This window comes from Neolamprologus multifasciatus, chromosome 20 (genome assembly GCF_963576455.1).
Source record: "Neolamprologus multifasciatus chromosome 20, fNeoMul1.2, whole genome shotgun sequence".
NCBI lineage: Eukaryota > Metazoa > Chordata > Actinopteri > Cichliformes > Cichlidae > Neolamprologus > Neolamprologus multifasciatus.
In genome coordinates this window covers 5,950,147-5,956,146 of record NC_140458.1, presented here as the reverse complement: position 1 = coordinate 5,956,146, position 6,000 = coordinate 5,950,147, and positions in this window count along the sequence as shown.

Here is a 6,000-nt window from a genome sequence, read left to right as displayed (position 1 = left end):
TGCACACAGGTGGACTAAATTGTATGTAAAAGGTGCAATCTGAAACAGGAGGCTGTACGGTGGCGGCAGAGGGAATGTTGGATATATTGGACAAAGGATTTTTAATGTGGAGCTGCCAGGGACAAGGAAAAGAAGAACACCACAGCATTGTTTTATTGAGGTCATAAAGGAAGACAGAGAGTTGGTGGGACTGAAAAGGATAGAAGGATGAGATGGAGGCAGATGATTTACTGTGGCGACCCGAAAGCAACGTCAACATTCTGTTTCAATAAGGAGAGATCAGTAGAAAGAATGAACATGATTTATTGACGAACAGAAATTAGATAGAGGTGGTTGGTGGTTAGACTCTGATGGTGCGTCTCAGCAGAACTGCACCCCAGCTGTGAAAGGGATTAGAGCAGGACCCCTGGAGGCTAGATGCTGGTGGTGGAGATGAAGGTGGATTGTATGGAGCCTGACATGAAGAGAGGTGGATTGCACAAAGGCATCTGCAAAGGAGAAGGACGGTGAGATTTAAAGTAGGCGGCATGAATGCCAATTGGCCTGGAGATGGCTGGGAGAGGGTGATTGGACTAGCGTGGGAAAGTCGGAGAGATCAAGCTTCGATTTAGCCAGCAACACCTGCGTGTGGACAGATGTGAGGCCACAGATCTTCCTTATTGAACCTATATATAATATACATTTAGTTTGCTTGGTTTGGTGAGTTTAATTAATTTGTTTAAACACTCTTTTATAAGCTCCATCGATTCCTTGTTGCTGAACTTCTCTGGTGTTTCTCCAGTTCATTCAAGTTAAACATAAGAGAACCCAGGGTGAAGCTGGCTGCAATTTCCATTGCATGTCCATTTCATTTCTTAAAGTAGCTCACTGTCATCCCTCCAGACATATTTTTAATGGACAAAAGAGAAATTAGAATGAAATCCAGACACAGTGGCTACTAAGAGGTAAACTTATATTAAAAATTGGATCCAAGGTGTCCCCAGAGTCAGAAAGCATAATAACTCTGTGACTGTCAACAGCATTTTCAAAATTTTATGCTTATTTAATATGAAGCTGCAGTGAAAAACTGTTGTGACCTCAACCTCTCTACTTATTGGTCTCTTGGCCTTTGACTGTGTGGATGGGTGTGTGTTCTCACTTGATTGCAGTTTTCCGGTAAAGCATGACTTCATCTGTTTTCATTACTCAGAAATAAAAAGTCGTTTTCTTCTTCGCTTTTCAGCTGCTCCCTTTAAGGAGTCGCCACAGTGAATCATCTGCCTTCATCTCATCCTATGGTCAGCATCCTCCTCTGTCACACCATCAGAATCCGAATACTTTAGTAATCCATAAGGAAATTTGGCTGGTTGAGTATTTCTTCTTCAGTCACCTTTCTCACTCTCTATGTGTTAATAGACCTCTCTGCATTGAATCATATCTGTTATTAATCTCTGTCTCTCTTCCACAGCATGTCTTTTATCCTGTCTTCCTTCTCTCACCCCAACCGGTCGCAGCAGATGGCCCCGCCCCTCCCTGAGCCTGGTTCTGACGTAGGTTTCTTCCTGTTGGAAGGGAGTTTTTCCTTCCCGTTGTCGCCAAAGTGCTTGCTAATAGGTGGTCATTTCATTGTTGGGTTTTTCTCTGTATATATTATTGTAGGGTCGACCTTACAATATAAATCACCTTGAGGCAACTGTTGTTGTGATTTGGCGCTCTATAAATAAAATTGAATTGAATCTCGTCTCTGTGTTTGGGATACTTTCCTCCCTGTGCCAAGTTGGTATGTCTGAACTCTGGGTCTGTCTCTGTTGTTGATTTATTTTGATTTTGTTTCTTGTCCAGTGTGTGTTGTGTTCAGTTTCGCTTCCCCTGTTGTTACTCTGATTTAGTTCACCTGTGTTCCCAGGTGTGTTCCATCTCTCTGATTACATCATGTACATTTAAGGTATCGTATGTTCTGATCTCTCTCATCTCTCCTCTAGTTTTGTGTCCAGTATTTCATTTATAGCATCCTAGTTAAGTTCCTTGTATTCTGTCTCTGCCCAAAAATAAAGCTGTCTTTAAGTTTAGTCATGCTTCCAAGTCCTAAATCTGCCTGCTTCACACATCACATCCTGAAACTAACATTCAAATCATATTAACTCGGACAGTCACACAGCAATGTCGGGAAGCCTGGTTCATTAGTGTTATTAGTTCCGAATGGGGTTTTCCATCTGTAACACAACATGAAAAATGTCTACATCTGGCAGTTTTATCCAATTTATGGCTTAGAAATGTATTGTAGAATTAGTTTAGGTTTTTCAGGGGACAACAAAATCGCACTGATGATGGAGAGATTTCAAAAACTCACAAAAACCCACACACTTGGCGTTACAGGGGTTAAAATCTCGCTTGCTGTATTAGAAAGAACCTCGACGTTTTGCAAATAATCTTGCAATAATTTTTGCAGTTGTGGAACACTTGACAATTATCTCTAATAGGGCCATATATTCCTACATTTCCTCATAATTTACTTCACCGGAAACAGTTTTAGCATAAACAGTACTGTATACACAATTCTGATGTTTCTTTCTGTATATTAGCCCGCTAATGGCATTGCATTAACAGAAGTTCCAGTGCTAGCATTAGCCTTCTAGGGGACTAGGGGAATTATGGATAAGGTTATGCGGGTCAAACTGAACATTTAATCTCTGGAGAGGAAGCTGGGAAAAGAAAAAACAGTTCGTCCACAGCAAAAATGCAGCTAATAACACAGTGATGAAAGCAGAAATCATTATTCTGTTACAACAAACGCATCATCTCAGGTTAATCATTTGCCTGGCTTTGACCCTTTGCTATTATTGCTGCCCAATTGTGAGCTCCTGACTTATGGCCATGTGTGCTGCCAATACAGAGGCTATGACAGAACCATGGTGTCTGTGTTTTCGACTGTGTTATGTGAAGGCGTGATATAATTGCACTCTGTCATCAAACAGCTGCAGCTAGCTCCCCAGTGCTGGATTCTTACATATCCTCACAGCCTCATGTCGGTTTTATAAGGTCTTGTGAATTCTGGGCAATTTATTTTAAAATGTATATTATTGCTAATACAAAAGCTTCAAACACAAAGAATAAGGTTATATTACAAGTGCGATCTCGCTGTGAAGCTGTAATGAATTCCTAACACGATTATTTTCTTCTGTTTTTCTTCTGTCGTTTCACAGATTCTACATTTAAAAAATTAACTGAACTTAATGCCAATCTAATAATTCTGTTATCACACAGCGACTTTACTCCTGCATGACTACAGAAGGAATGAATAATAACTGGAAGTCAGCAGAACTAATCTATGATTTGTAAGCAATATTTTCACTTTCATTAAAAGTCATTCAGTAGTTCAGATGGTGTTTTTCTAACCTGTCACAATCCATAGCTTTTCTCAGTTTTTTTCAGTTTTATAATTAGAAATAAAATAATGCTTTATGTTACTGCACGATACTTACGGGGAAAACTATTAATTTAATTTGTAAAATTAATCTGAAACAAATCTAATCTGAGAGAAATTACCCTATTTACTAGACTCGCAGAGGGTTTGCAGATCTTTCATTAGGCACTTAGATTTAATTATTCCTAGAGGTACTGTGCTGTGCATCAGGTACATATACACTCAGTTGCCAGTAAGTACAGTTTAGACCCACTTTTGCCTTCACAACCACGTAATTCTTTGTGGCATAATATTAACAAAGTGCTACAAATATTTCTGAGAGTTTTGGTCCATATTGATAGGATAGAGTCACACAGTTGCTGCAGATTTGTCAGCTGCATGTCCATGATGTGACTGTCCCATAGAGATACATTGACTGCGAAGGGCATTTGAGTACAATGACATGTTGCATTATACCGGTGGAAACAGCCATCAAATGATTTGTATAGTTAGGTCAGAAAGGGATGGACATGATTAGTAACAATACTCAGGTAGGCTACTTTATGCTTAGTTGCTAGTAAAGTAGCATCAAAGTGTTTCAAGAACCAACAACCTGAGCCACTGATGCCAGGATGGAACCATGTCTCAGCAGAAACACTCAGGACAGGCAATGTTTTTCCAAACCTCTATTGTCCAGTTCTGGTGAGCCCTTGTGAACTGTAACCACAGTTGGAAGCATTGCCCCTGCTCTTTAGTCTCTCAGTATGACTAAGCAGACCTTTGTGTCCTCTCACCAACGCTAGACATTTTCTTAGCCAGGTAAACAGACCTGTGAAGGTGAAAAGAGGAAGTTTAACAGTTTCTTCTGAGTCTCTTTGATCATGTCTTCAGAGGAAAATCAATGACGGGATCGTGGCATTCGAAGACTTCTGGTAGCAGAAGGATGGTAAGCTAACAAATTTAAAATAAACAGAACGAGCATGTGCAGTGAGATGGGAAAACTACTCTCTTAGTGCTGCCTTTGGTATGAACATTTTTAAATTCAAGTCACACACAAAGTGAAACCATCTCCCCTTCACAGAAAAATACATCCGTACATCGTATCACTTTATAACCTCCACTGATTAACAGCTGCCATGTAACCCTCACATTCTGCAGTGGTAAATTTTATATGCAATTTACATGTAATTTTTCACTTGACGGGCTGATAGGGGAGTATTGCAATGCAAATCTTACTGAAAGTCCAAAGTGAGACGTCTTCTGTCAGTCAGTCATACTTGACAGGAGTGGCACCCGGTGTGGTCTTCTGTTGCTCTAGCCCAGTGTTTCCCAACCACTGTGCCGTGGCACATAGGTGTGCCATGGAAGATTACTTGGTTCCACCTGATTAGTAATCTAAGCGAGAAGTGTGAGTAAAAGGCAGAACAATTACCTTCTCTTCTACTACAGGGAACTACCTGCTCTAATTAAATGGATTGCCAACTACCAGTAAAACAGAAGAAGACGCAGAAGAAATGACATAATATTCATGCTGTGAGTGAGACAATGCAGTACGTAATAGCAATGGATAAATATTTGAAAAGAAAAAGTAATCAGTCTGACCTGGTCCTGGAGAAAATTCTGACTGAGATGAAGGCCCTAGCATGAGTCGTGGTCAGAAGAAAGCAAAAAATACTGGGGGTATACTGGGGACAAACAGAGCCAATTCCGCTATACCTGGTGCGTGCCAAAAGGTCAATATCCTTTTTGTGACATTTCTTGTTTGGTGGTGTGCCGTGTGATCTTTCTAATGTAAAATAGGTGCCAAAACACTGCTCTAGCCCATCTGCTTCACGGTTTGACGTACTATGTGTTCAAAGATGCTCTTCTGCATAGTTGCTTGTAAGTAGTGTTGACTTTTTCCTTTCTCAGCTTAAAGCAGTTTAGCCATTCCCCTCTGACATCTGGCAACAACAAGGCATTTTCACCAAAAAAACTGCTGCTCGCTGGTTATTTCCCCTTCTTCAGACCATTCTCTGTAAACTTTAGAGAACTTCCAGTAAATCCACGCTTTCCTAAATATTACAGCAGACGTAGCATATTTAGCATCCTTCATTTGGATGTTTGGTTTGAACGTCAGCAGGTCATCTTGACCAAATCTACTCATTTAAATGTACTGAGTTCCATCCATGTGATGATCAAATATGTGCGTGAACAAATATTGAACAAATAACTAATAATAATAATAAAGTGGCTCAACGAGTCTTTGACAGAGCTTCAAGTGGGCTTAGAGTCATCCAACTGTCATGTTCAGCTTGAGCAGGTTGTTCTCTCCCCTGACTGACAGAAGACGTCTCACTTTGGACTTTCAGTAAGATTTGCGCTGCAATACTCCCCTATCAGCCCGTCAAGTGAAAAATTACATGTAAATTGCATATAAAATTGACCACTGCAGAATGTGAGAGTTACATGGCAGCTGTTAATCAGTGGAGGTTATAAAGTGATACGATGTACGGATGTATTTTTCTGTGAAGGGGAGATGGTTTCACTTTGTGTGTGACTTGAATTTAAAAATGTTCATACCAAAGGCAGCACTAAGAGAGTAGTTTTCCCATCTCACTGCACATGCTCATTCTGTT